General features: G+C 44.5%; 1 long non-coding RNA gene across 1 annotated transcript in view; it reads left to right on the forward strand.

The window, feature by feature from the left end:
- The window catches only part of LOC125631440 (uncharacterized), a 40,964-nt gene extending 35,598 nt beyond the window's left edge, over window positions 1–5,366 (forward strand). The window contains exon 3 of the long non-coding RNA XR_007354946.2: window positions 3,442–5,366. This is a non-coding gene — a long non-coding RNA (uncharacterized LOC125631440). The remainder of the gene's footprint in view (window positions 1–3,441) is intronic.
- Window positions 5,367–13,967: the final 8,601 nt, after the last annotated feature.

Below are 13,967 nucleotides of genomic sequence, written 5' to 3' on the forward strand. Positions count from 1 at the left end.
TGTCTGGCCCCTAGGCGCAGGGGCAGCCAGGCCGTTCTGCCCCAGCCGCAGGTGCCACCCCCACAGCTCCCATTGGCCGCGTTTCCCGGCCAATGGGAGCTGTGGAGCCCTGGCCGCAGGGACATACCAGCCCACTTCTGGGAGCTGTGCAGAGCCAGGGCAGGCAGGGAGCCTGCCTTAGCCCTGCTGTGCCACCAACTAGATTTTTAACCACCCGGTCAGCAGTGCTGACCAGAGCCGCCAGGGTCCCTTTCAACCGGGTGTTCGCGTCAAAAACCTGGCAATGCTACCCTCCCCATTCATTGTAAAGGGAGCCTTACTCGGGCTTCTGTTTTCCAGTGATTCTCTAGGCATCTTAAACATAGGTGTTTTTTGTTAAAACAATGATAATTTGCGGGCCCTGAATTTTAGCCCTTCTGGTAAAAATCTGTTAAGAAGTCTGGTCATCATTTTGGCAGCAGATGTTTTTCAAGGATGGTGTTAGAAGAAGTCACCTGCAAATTCAGAATTCTGCCTTCTTTTGTATTTATTTTGAAACTATTTATATAAAAAGCCTTGTTGCCCTGGCTCTTTAAAATTGCTGGAGCTGTTCCTTAGACATCTGAAAATGGTTTACTACAACTTTGTCTGGTTTGAGGCTTTAGATTAAAGGATGATTAGTATCTTTCATATACACAATCTGGGTGTTTAAAAAGACAAATCTAACCCATAATTACAGCATATTGATGTAGGGAGCCCTTCAGATACATTATTTATACTAAAGGAAAGAAACATTAAGCAAACATATGGGTGGCAATGAGTATTAACACAGCTATAACAGAATATTGCTCAAGATAGTCTCTGGGCCCCAAACTGAAAAATGCTGAGAGCCCACGCAAGGTGCGGAGTGCTATCCACTCCCACTATCGCCAATGAAAATTGGAGGTTCTCAGCATGACTCAGCAGCAGGACTTTTATACCTAAATGTGTCACGCCTCAATACACTAAAAGATTTATGAGTTTTAAAGAAATGTTGTCATATGAGTCACATATTATTGAATCAGAAGCCTCCACCCCCAGAATGAAATCCAGTGAAAAAAGGTTTCTTTGATCCAAATACAAATCAGATCAGGGAGTGTTTTTTATTAATCCAGTCCATCTCAGTGGAGCTTATCTAAATATTCCATAGAGAGGCTATTGCTTTGATTTTAGGCTGCTGCCTTCTAAAAAAAAGGAGTGTATAGGAACCAGGAGAACATATTTTGATATTCTGGCTAAATCATAAGACTGTGATGTGGGTTTTTATTGCTGCCTGTGCCCTGGATTTCCTGTGTGACTTTGGGAAAGTCAATTAATTGCTTAGTGCCTCAGATTCTTCATATGCAAAATGGAGATAACGGTACTTCCCTCCTGAACATCACAGAGGTTTTGTGAGAGTAAATGTATTAATGTTCCTAAAGGCCTTTGGGATCATTGGATGGAAGGTGCTCATGAAGCATAAAGTGTTATATTATAAAACCCAAAGGAAATTCTAAGATGCTGAGTTGTTTTTTTTTCCAGACTGGGCACAAGGCATCAGTACTGTCACATGCACATCCAGCTGATCATTTAAATGACAAGAGCGAGAAATGAAGGAAGAGTGAGCTTAACCAGAGCTCTTGTCTTAGGCTAGGTCTACCCTACCTCTTACTCTGGTATAACTTATGTAACTTAGGAGTGTTAATAAGCCACCCCCCCCAGAAAGGCATAATTTACATCAACTTAAGTGCTGGTGTGGACAATGCTATATTGGTAGGAGAGCGTCTCCTGCCTCCATAGCTACTGCCTCTCATGGAGGTGGAGAGAGCATCTTCGCTAAATGCACTATAGTGGCCCTGCTGCATCAGTGCCCCTGCGCCGATGTAGCGGTTCTAGTGTAGACGAGCTCTTATTATTTGCAAGCTCCTGTGGCTGACACAAAGAGCCCAATATCCGGTATGCTGTCTGTAAGAACTTCAGAGGAAAGTGACAGGGCTAGATACCAGAGGTCAAGAGAGGACATACCCGTATTAGTGTGGAAGGGCTATCAGAATTTGCCCCACTGAGAGGCACCTGCCGTGGAGAAGGGTAAGCAGTAGTAATGTGGATCTGAGAGACCTCATATCACAGCTTAGAGAGCTCCGCTCTAGCTCATCACTGGAGTCCCTCACCCACAATAACAGGCCCCACCAGCTATAAGCCGGCTAACACTGAAGGCATGTTTTTATAACATGCACCTTTCTAGCATACACCTTGGGAGTTGGGGATTTATGTTTTTAGTCTTGTTGTGGGAGAGTTCATTAACCAGCCTGTTAGATTTTTCTGTCTTCAGGGTGGCCCAGCCTACTGCCATGCCATACTGTCCACTTCTGTGTCCTATAATCAGCACATTGGATTGTAAGCATTACTCCTTACCCTAGATGAGAGCATCTCTAGTTTCCCAATAAAGTTTCCGGGGGGGGGGGAGGAGGTCCCCAATGCCTGCACTCAGGGTATGAAACTCCCCTTGATGGGAGTACTGCACATTCTTTAAACTGGACAAAATGGTTACTCACCCTGTGCAATGACTATGCTTCTTTGAGATGTGTGTCCCTATGGGTGCTCCACCCTAGGGCGCTTGCGCCCCCTGCACCTTTGATCAGAGATTTCTCATAGCAGTGTCTGTTCAGGCAGCACATGTGTATTGCTCAGTTTCATGCTCTGCTCTGTTATACAGCACTGCACTGGTGAACTGCCCTCAGCTCCTTCTCTACCATGAAACTCCACAGCAGAGAATTCCAAAACAGAGGGGAAGGACGGCAGATATTGGACCACCAATATGGACACGCATCTTGAAGAACCACAGTTACTTTCTCTGTGCAGTAACACTTTCTTCTTCTTTGAGCAGTGTCTCTGAGTGTTCAACTCGAGGTGACTACCAAGCAGTCCCCCTTAAGGAGGAGGGGGCTTTGAAATTGAGTCCAATATTGAAGAAAGTATAATCGAGCCAATTACAGCATTGGATGCGGAATAGTGAGTTATTGCATAGTGCACAGCAAACATATGTATAGCAGTCAGAGTCATGGTTCTACATATTTCAATTATGGGAACATTTTTTAGAAAGTCTATAGAAATGGAAATAAACCTTGTAGAGTGAGTTCAGATGTGTAAGATTGGTAGCAACAACTAAGAAACCTCATTGTTGGGTGAGCAAATATGGAATAACCATCTGTTTGGGAATGGAAATCCATGGTAGATGCCAGGTGAACTCTAATGGAGCTCAGTGACAGCCCTGAATTTTCAATTCTAGGATGTAGTCCAGTATATCTGACAGCAATGAGATTGTTGGTGGAATGCGTTTGAGGTCACACCAGCAGCCAAATCTTGTCCATTTTTTATAAGTAAGTGTAGTGTGTAGACTGTTTTCTGCTGTGTAATAGCACTCTTTTTATTTCCTCTGGACAGGTTGTTTCTAATCCCATGAACCATCCACCAGCCATGCATTGAGGAGTAGGACTTCAAGATTGGGGTGAAGGATCTTCCTGGGAAGGAAATTGAAGGGCAGTTGAGAAGGAGCGGAGGGCTGTTTCCCCATGCAGCACAACAGAGCATAAGACAAGTAACACTCATGCACAGGCTGAACAGACACTACTGTGTGAAATCTCTGATCGAAGGCACACGGGGTGCAAGGGCACCTAGAGTGGAGCACCCACAGGGACACTACTCAAAGAAGAACCTGACTTATCCTCCTGGAGAACCTCAAGGTTCCAGAGGACCCATTTTTCCTGCTTAATGCCTGAACATTGTTCTGTGAAAAATGGCAGCCTAGTCCAGAAGCAAGTGCATGAATTTGCACATTATTGTAACTTTCCACTTATATGTAATAATATTGCAACCCCTGGCTACCATAAACTTATTGTACTAAATTGACTATTCCCAGTTAAACATCTTGTTAGGAGACCAACCATGCTGCACATTAGTTTGATGTGGAAAAAAATGTGAATTGGACTCCTATATTGAAAGAAGATGTGAGTGGTACCATAAGTGTTTCCAGCTAAGTTTCTGAATAATAATTGAAGGCATGAGTGCTAGAGTGAGGACTAGTTTGAGTAACATTGGAAAAATGCAGGGTAGGGGAGAGACTGAGAGCACATGGGAGAGGCAACAAAGCTGGGTTATTGGGCTGGCTTCCTAGTCTAATGTCAGTGCAGAGAGGATGTAAATTTAGATAGGTGAGGTGCCCTGCTGCTCAGACCAGCAGGAGCTGGTGTGCTGTGGAGGTAAGCTGCTTAACCTCTACCAGGTAGAAAGTAGCAGTGTGCTCACAGCACTAAATATAAAAGGTCCCACCTGTGCTCCTGTTTCTCTCTAAAGAGCTAGTGATGGGGGATGGGGAGAAGATGTAGCATTCAAGCTGTGGTGCTGAGAGGCATTCTCCCTAAGCAGAGCAGATGCAGGCAGAATAGAATCGCAGTGATGAGAGGAGCATGTTGTACGGCTCTTGCTACAACTGCGTTTGGAAGAAGCAGTTGAATCTAGACCTGCAGGAGGTGGTGGGACCCTGCCCAAGCTGACTGGCCATGCTCCCGTGGGCTGTGGATGCCATTTAGCACACTACATGGTCTCACAACCTAGCATTCAAGCGATTCAGAAAGCTGAGTTGTTTTAACTCCCAGTGTTTTGCTGATGCTGCTGTATATTCAACCGTTTCAAGGAGGTGTTTGCATACTTTGCTGATCAAGACGTAAATTGTGCTGAATCAGTTGCATACTGTAATCCTTGAATTCATTCTGTGTAGGCTTTTCTCCTCAGGGTTTAAAGTCTTGTGTATTTTGCTGAGATGGCTGTTTGGGCCAGCAGGCATATTTTAGTTAACTTGTCATAGTGCACACTCTTTTGTAATCAGGTCTCATTCACTGCTGAGCCAGTTGCTGAGTTTACACTCAATGCAATTTCAGGTGTCTATTATTCATTTATAAAATACATTTTTTAAGAAAAAAAGCAAATGGACTTGGAATACTTACTGCCTGCTAGGGATGAGCAAGACTGGAAGTAGGTTTAGATTTTTTAAAACCAAAACTCAGGTCTTATCCATCTCAGCTTCGAGTCTCATTTTATTGGAAACCGTATTGTTTGGGGTCAGGAAGACAGCAATATAAAAGACTCCAGTTTTGGCTAGAGATTGGGTTGAACTAGCACTATTGTCTTAACATTTGAGGATCTCTGAAATCCAAGCCCAAATCTGGATCAGGATTTTCAAATGGCTTTATTTTTATAATAGACCCCCACCAAATCCCTGGATTCAAACTTCCCCAAGCTTTGAGAGATTTACAATTCAGATCTGAACTTTGTAGCTTGACCTTGTGTCTAGTTTTGGCCTCTTTCTTTATTTGTAATCATGTAACCTATGACATGCTAAATAAATCTGAAGTTTACTCTTAGGAAAACAGGACTATTGTTCAGAAGCTATGGTGATGGGCAGCAAAATAAGAACCTGAATAGACAGACAGTGAAGACAAAGCAGCAAATGATAAAGTAAAGGGAATGAATGAGCACACCATCATCCCCACGCCTTTCCTCTATTACAGTGCATTTTTTGTTTACGTCTCTAAAATTTGTTACATAGCAGTATTTGTTATATATTCTGTGGGTGCGGAGTGGTGGCTACATTTTGATTATGGTGTAGAAGTACCTTCATGAGGGAAAAATACAAGGTACTAAAGCGGTCTTTAATCTAGTGGAGTAAAGCATAACAAAAACTAGTGGCTGGAAGTTAAAGTCAGACAAATTAGAATTAGAAACAAGGCACTAATTGTAAAGCAGTGAGCATAATTAACCTCTGGACCAAACTACCCCTGGATCGAAGTACATTCTCCATCTTTTAATGTTCTCCAATTAAGACTGACTGCCTTGAAGGAAGATATGCTTTAGTCAAACACAAATTACTGGGCTCAGTACAGGGGTAACTGGGTGACACTAGATAATCAAATGATCCCCACTTGCATTAATCTATGAATCTTCCCCCTCACCCCCTGAGGTGGTGGATGAATGAATCCTTTACTTAGAGCTCATAAAAGGTTTTGGAGTTCTTCTGGACAAAAGATGCTTTATCCCTATAAAGGTGTTATGTGTACTTGAGCATAGGCGTCGGGTATATGTCTTCCCTCGTGCAGCCACTGCCAACCCACTGCCTGGGCCTTGATGGCCCCACCTGCACTCTGCCTCTTCCCATCCCTGCTCTGCTCCTTCATCGAGGCTCCCACTACTGCCTGGTGAGTCCTTCCTCTCCCCTCTTCCACTCCACCCCCCTTCTCTGGAGGTCCCCACTGCTTGCCGTGTCCCTCCTCTCCTCCAACCCCCCTCCTCCATGAGGCCCACACCACCCTGTGTCCATTCTCTCTTCCACCCTCTGTCCCCCGCAAGGCTCCCACTGCCCGTCGCTCCCTCCTCTCTTTGACCCTCCATCCCCCACAAGGCCCCCCGCTGCTCGCCACATCCCTCCTGTCCTCCACCCCCACTCCCCCATAAGCCCCCCACTGTCCGTCGTTCCTGCCTCTCCTTCACCCTCCATCCCCCAAGAGGCCCCCCGCTGCTGCTCGCCACATCTCTGTGTGTGGTGGGGCCTCATGGGGAAGGGGGCGTGTAGAGAACAGGAGGGACGCAGGGAGTGACAGGCAATGGGGGGCCTTGTGGGACAGGGGAGAAGGAATGTGGGAAGAGGGGAGGGAGGAGGAGAGGAGGAACGCAGTGAGCTGCAGCTGGGGTGCTAAGCGGGCTCAGGGCCTGGAGTGGAGCAGGATTGGAGTGCAGGTGGGGCCACAGGCAAAAGAGGCGGGACAGGGAGCTAGCCTCCCCTGGGGAAATTACAACCTCCCCCCATGTACTTGAGTAAACTGTGTGCATTCTGTATTCAATGCTTCTTTACACTGATAAATTGTGTGTTCCTGTGACTATTGAGTTTAACTAGGACAAACAGGCAACTGACTGACAGACACATTGAATGGGTTTCAATGACAGGCCATGACCAACTTTATTACTTATAGCCTGGGGAGGGACACCATATTGCCCACCCCCAGACCTCATGTACTAAGTATTTAATTGGTTCCAGTGAGTGTAACTGGGCTTTTACCACAAATCAAACAATTACTTGGGGTAGACCCTCCCTAGCTTACCCCTTGGACTCAGTTCAGTTGTGAAACCTTCCTTCCCCCCCCCCATCCCCTTCTCTTCCCCCTGCATAAGGGCATGGAGTGACAGAGGCCATAAGAGTAAGAGGCTTTTGAAAAACCTGGGCTTAATTTAAATGAGCACTGGGTGGGGTCACACAGCAACCAATAAGCTGGCCCCATCCCCCTTTGCCCAGTCAATAGCCAAACAGAAAACTCAAGGAGGCCATGGGTTGGGCGGGGGCAGCCCCCTCTTCCTGACATACATGTGCTTTGGACTGTCTCATTCCCTACTGTGTAGTTTAAAGTACCCCCCCTGCAGCAGGCAATAAGAAAGTATTGGAACATACTAAACATAATCTGTGACAGAATCAATCAGATGGGTACCATACAAATCAAAGTAGCAATGCCATAGATCTTGGCTTAAATGTGGGAAAATTATAATAAATAATGCAATCAACAAGAAACACGTGTCTGAAAGCAGTAAGAGACAATCACTGCCTCGGAGCCAGTCAGCTTGAAGCCTTTTGCAATACTACAAGAGGCAGTGAGCTGGTTTGCAGTGAATACTGTTGCCCTTTGCCTTTTGACAGCTTCATGCATAAAAATCGCAGAACTACAAGACTGTGGAGCCAGCTATTAAACCACAGCATCTCTCTGGAAATGGTCAGCTGAATACAGATGGCTGACATGAACTGTATTTCTAGGTCTCATGTACCAGTGAGAAATAGGGAATTTACTTCCTAAAGCATGTGCTAAGAACTATCCCAGCAGTTAATCACATCTGAAAACGACAACGGCTATCTTTTTCTACCTAAAATTCTGAACACGCTTATCACACTTTATAGCATTTGGATACTTATTGACTCATAGCTTCACTTTGTAGTCAGTCCCAAAGAATCAGAATATTGTTTACTGTGCGAAAGTAACGGCATGTAAGAGATAGTGAATAAACACTTACCCTCCTCTTCTACCTCCTTGTTGATTTCATATTCTGTTCCTTTATAATTACAATGATTTGCGTGTTCCACAGTCACACGCCTTCCTCTGTTACATGACATTAAGACACACTGATGTGCAGCATGCAGCTCAAGTCACAGCTATAAACATGACAGAAGAGTGAAATTAGTGTGACTACAATTCTTCTACCTCAGAGAATATGATAAAGGGCCTGCTATTGTCACTTACTGAAAACCTTTGAAAAGAACTGCCAGGAGCAACTGCACACTCAGTGCTCAAGCCAGGCAAGACTAAAAGCCTTATCCTGCTTTCTACAATGGGGCCCTGACCTAGTGGGCCCCTCTAAGGGAATGCCTACCCAGCAAGCGACAGCAGGACTCAGAGCCTGGGTCTAAGACTCAGGCTCATGGGGCTTGCACTGCAGTGCTAATATTAGCTGTGTAGATGTGCAGGCTCCGGATGGAGCTCAGACTCTGATTCCAACCCCCATCCCTAGACTTCAGAGGTCAAACTCTAGCCCAAATCCAAATAGCTATTTTTAGCACCAAAGTGTGAACTCCATGAGCCCAAATCTGTAGATCTAGCCTCTGAGACCTGCAGACACAGGCTGCTGATTGCTGTGTAGATGTACCCTTAGTGTTAAAGTATAATTATTAAACACCAACTATTGCAGCAGCTCTTCTCCATTTCCAGCAGAAAAAGTGGTTGTGGCCTTGATCCAACAAAACCCTTAATCATATTTCTCAGCCACTGGAAACGAGAAGTATCTTGCAACATCAGGTGTGTCTACACTGCACTCCAAGCCCAGACTCTGACTCTGGTTTGAGCCCAAGCCCCTCTTCCATCCACACACAAATGAGCCTGACTCAGGTCAGCAAGCACTCAAGACTTGGATCCCAGGTCCCTGCTAAGGGCGTGGGTCATAGCCCAAGTCCTACCATGACTTGGGTCCAAGCCCCGTCATTCTGCAGTGTGGATGTAGGTCAAGCAGCAGATCCATCAGAAGGTCCACATAGTATAATATGGATGTGTTAGCATGGCTGTGAGACCCAGGTCCAGCAACAGGAAAGCCAGGTTTACACTGCAGTGTAGATGCTCAAGCATAGACTTGGAAACACTGAGTCCACAAGCCTGGGATCCAGACTTCAGGTCTTAGTGCGCAGTGTAAACGTACCATAGAAACCAGAGTAACACTGACAGTACAGGTTTCAGAGTAGCCGTGTTAGTCTGTATTCGCAAAAAGAAAAGGAGGACTTGTGGCACCTTAGCGACTAACCAATTTATTTGAGCGTAAGCTTTCGTGAGCTACGGCTCACTTTATCGGATGCAACCGATGAAGCGAGCTGTAGCTCACGAAAGCTTACGCTCAAATAAATTGGTTAGTCGCTAAGGTGCCACAAGTCCTCCTTTTCTTTTTACTGATAGTACATGCACAAATACATTTGTTTCATTTGTTTTAGCCTTTATTCAGACAAGATGAGGCTTAACGGTAAGCCACTGTTACTAAGAGCTGTTGTTATTGGGAAATTGTTGGCCAAGTTCTGAAATTAGCATTTTGCTAATAGTCAAGCTCTAGGAGGATATAAATAACCTAGTGACATTTCCAACTGAATTAAATATACAGTCTTCTATCTGGGCCTTCATTTAAGGTTCTGGGAGGCAGGTGCTGGGAATCAGCCAACCCAGCTGGACAGCATCTACTGATTGAGTCTCATTCCCATCTGGAGGATATAAATGAGGACTCCTACTCCATGCAGAAGCCTGGAACCAGGAAAGGACTAAGACTACAATCAAACAAATTGCTAACTCCAAAGATGGTCACTTTAGCAGTATTTAGAGAAAACGTGGTACATTGGTATCAAAAGTCAGGCTTATTCCTTCTTCCTTTTCTCCCCATTCTGGCTCCTCTGTGCTGTTCAGGCAGCATAAAGTTGCTGGAATCTGGAGCTAACTTCCCACAATTCTTCTGGCATTGCAGAGCCCTCACCTGGTTTAAAGTCAGCACAGACAGCTCCTAAGTCAACTGCTATCTTCCCATACCTCAGCACAGATGGCATGTCAGGCAGAAGGTACAGTGCAGGTGTGCTCTATCAATTCTCAGCTGGTTTAGGCCCTTGGGGTCATTGCCACAGGTGGTGTAAGTTCCCGAGAGGCTGCTCTAACTTACTCTTGGGCCACTACCATAGCAGATACTACCAGAGCCATACCCAGCACCCTCTCAGCCATCCCCTCCTCTTCTGCAATGAGTTAATCTTGGTGCAGGTGGGAGTCTGACCTTATGTCTTAATCACAGAAATGTAGGGAGGAAAGAACCTCAAGAGGTTATCTAGTCCAGTCTCCTGTGCTGAGGTAGGCCCAGGTAAACCTAGACCATCCCTGATAGGTATTTGTTCAACCTGTTCTTAAATGCTGCTAACTATGGGGATTCCACAACCTCCCTTGGAAGCTCTTTCCAGTACTTAACTATCCTTCTAGCTAGCAAGTTTTTCCTAGTATTTAACCTAAATCTCCCTTGCTGCAGATTAAGTTGATTACTTCTTGTCCAATCTTCAGTAGATGTGGAGAACAATTGATCACTGTCTTCTTTATATCATCCCTTAACATAGTTGAATACTGTTATTAGGTCCCCTCCTCAGTCTTCTTTTCTCAAGACAACATGCCCAGTTTTTTTTAACCTTTTCTCATAGATCAGGTTTTCTAAACCTTTTATCATTATCCTTGGTCTCCTCTGGATTCTTCTCAATTTCTCCATATCTTTCTTAAAGTGTGGCACTCAGAACTGGACACAGAACTCCAGCTGAGGCTTCACTAATGTTGAGTTGAGTGGAACAATTACTTCCCATGTCTTATATACGACAAGCCTGCTAATATATCAGAACGACATTAGTCTTTTTTGGAACTACATCACATTGCTGGCTCATGCTCAATTTGTGTTCCACTATAACCCTCCTTTTCTGCAGTACTACTGCCTAGCTAGTTAGTCCCCATTTTGTATTTGTGCATTTGCTTTTTCCTTCCTAAATGCAGTACTTTGCACTTGTTTTTACTGAATTTCAGACAAATTCTGCAATTTATCAAGGTCATTTTGAATTCTAATCCTTTCTTCCAAACTACTTGCATCTTGGTATCATCAACCAATTTTATAAGTATAATTTCCAAAAGATATTTAAATGTAAGTGCAGTGGTTTGATTTCAAAGAGCTAGGTCTGAAGACAGACTTTTCCAATTTTTCTAAGGTTTGGATGTTTCATGATCTCTTAAGACACTCTGCTTACAATAAAACTCTTATTGGTCTGGTTGTCTGTTGAAAAACCTCTTTCACTGGACTCATGTGGATGTGTCATTCACAAGCCAGAAACTCAAGACCTGTAGACATGAAGAGTGACAGTTTTTTATGAGATTAACTGGTGACCACCCACATGACTGACAGATCATGTGTTCTTCATACAGAAAGGGCCCTTCATTTTGTGCAATGTGCCAGAACAAAAGTTTTCTTAACAAAGACATTGATGATGTGCAAGTGACATTTGGCAGGTGGAGTTCTCTGTCAAATCCCTCATTCCACTTCCTCCTTATATTAGAAACAGGCACCATTTGATTTTTTTGCAATCCGTTTGAACACACAAGATAGAAACTTACAGTAACAAAAACAAAAAAGCCTCTGAAATTTTCTAAACACTGAAACATAAAAACCATAACTTGATACACAGAACAACCAAACTGACACCAGGAATGGGGTGTTCAGAAGCAGCTAAGTGACTTAGGAGCACAAGTCCCATTGACTTTCAATTAGGCTTGTGTTCATAAGTGACTTAGGTGCTCTTGAAAATCCCACCCATGATTTATTGACTACAACTATCATTTGATGAGCCCTAAACTATTATCCAATATTTATGGTAACAAAATATTGTAGAAGGAGCAACTGGACCAAGTCAATGACTGGTTGACTCCCTTTCTGCTCAGAAAGGCAACAGAAACATCATTTAGGTCCTCTGCTGGGGATATCCCAACATGAGGCAGTCCATACTAAATATAAAGTCAGCTAAATGGACTTTGTGTCCCTTCCCCAGCAAAGAGGATGGGGGAAGAACATTTCAGGGGGAAAGGAGAAGGAGAAGAAGCTCTGGTGCATGGTATTTAGGACCGAAACTTGACAGGGGCCAGTGATCAGAGTTCTATTCCCAGGCCCAATCTCTCATAACCAACACATTGTATTGATCAGTGTAGATAGCATCTCCACCTGTAGATGGTGTTGTATCTTAGTGTTAAGACCTTAGTGACCTGGAGGATTAGCAGGAAATTCAGTCTTGCCTGTGTGTGCTGGAGTTTTGGTTCTTGCAATGTCCCAGTAAATCTCTGTGATTCTGTAAATGAGGGTTCCAGCTGGTGGCAGTGCCTTCAAGATGGCAAAAGCCCTTTTGCTGGAGAAGAAATGTACTGGTCATGCAGGTAAGACTGGAATCTGTGAGTACCTGACAGACTTCGAGCTCTTGCTCCCTGTGAATGAATGTACTGATGAGAAAGCAGCACAGTGCCTAGCATTGTTTTTGGATGGTGATGCCAAAGCATTTTTCCAGCAGTTTCCCACTGTGGATTGTGGTTATTATAGACAGTTATGCAAACACTTATACAACCATTGTGACTGGCCCTTTTGAAATACCAGAAGGAATGGCAAGCCAGGAAGAGGCAGGATGGGGAACCCCTGCATTAAGGAGACAGTTCAATAGGGCTTTCCCTGCCCAGGAGCTGGGTCAGGTGAAACAGAACATGCTGTACTGTATTTGTAATTGGCAATGCAGAGTGGGGCATGTGCCCAGTAACAAGCCACGAGAGAATCCTATGTGAAAATTCAGTTTACAAATGGGTAAACAGGGGAACTTCATAATCTACTAATGAAGGAGGATAAAATACCGGATAAATCTATGGACCAGATTACATGCAGAGTTCAAAATGTGAAAGAAGAAATTGGTGTTTCTTTATAGGTATCAGTATTTAACTCCGACCCTCAGGGTCACATCTTTGTATCAGATGCAGCACTCCAATAAGTGATTGCTAGTGAAGTGACTAAAAAATTGGCAGGAGGCCCAAGCACAAGCTAGTCACACGCATCCTGTGGATCAGAAGAGAGACCGTCTCCTGAGTGGGTTCCAGGCCAGAGGACAGGTTTTCAGGCAATGAGGAGGCAAAGGCCACAGGAAATGGAATTGCCCAAGCAGAAGAAGGCCACACCAAGGGACACTAGAAGTTGCTGATGCAGCTGAGCCACCACAAGCCACTATTAGAATGGGCACATGAAGAGCTGCCCAGATATCTGTTACTGCATGTCTGGAGACATCAATGACTGGAAAACCACAATGCTGTTGGACTCAGGATCTGAAATAAGTCTGATCCATGGTGCTAACAGAGAAGGAAATGTGTATTGAAGACGTTAAATCCATGACTATTCATCAGCCACTGCAAACAGCAGGAGACATCCAGGTCCCATTGAACTTGCGGTCTCTGCATAGTAAGTGGACTTTTGTTGTGACCAATATTTGTAATTCTTTTGTATTGGGAGTGGATTTCATCTGAGAATATCACAAGAACTCCTGGGGTGTTAATAAAACACCCTTGTCCCTGGACAACAGTCAGATACTCTGTAAGGTGTAGGTAAGAGGAGATGTGGACCTTGGAGAGCAACTCTTGGGATCTTAGAGGGCCTCTACCTTGCCTACAGTGTGTCAGAGAACTCCCCTGTGGTGGCTCAGAATAAGTTGTGGTGAAGCCAGATCATGATGCAATAATGCTCCTAAGGATAAAAGCCTGGTGCAGTGAACCCGTAGGAGTGTTCGAAACTACAAATATCCATTAGGTTGTTGTTTAGCA

This window comes from Caretta caretta, chromosome 2 (assembly GCF_965140235.1).
Source record: "Caretta caretta isolate rCarCar2 chromosome 2, rCarCar1.hap1, whole genome shotgun sequence".
NCBI classification, from domain to species: domain Eukaryota; kingdom Metazoa; phylum Chordata; order Testudines; family Cheloniidae; genus Caretta; species Caretta caretta.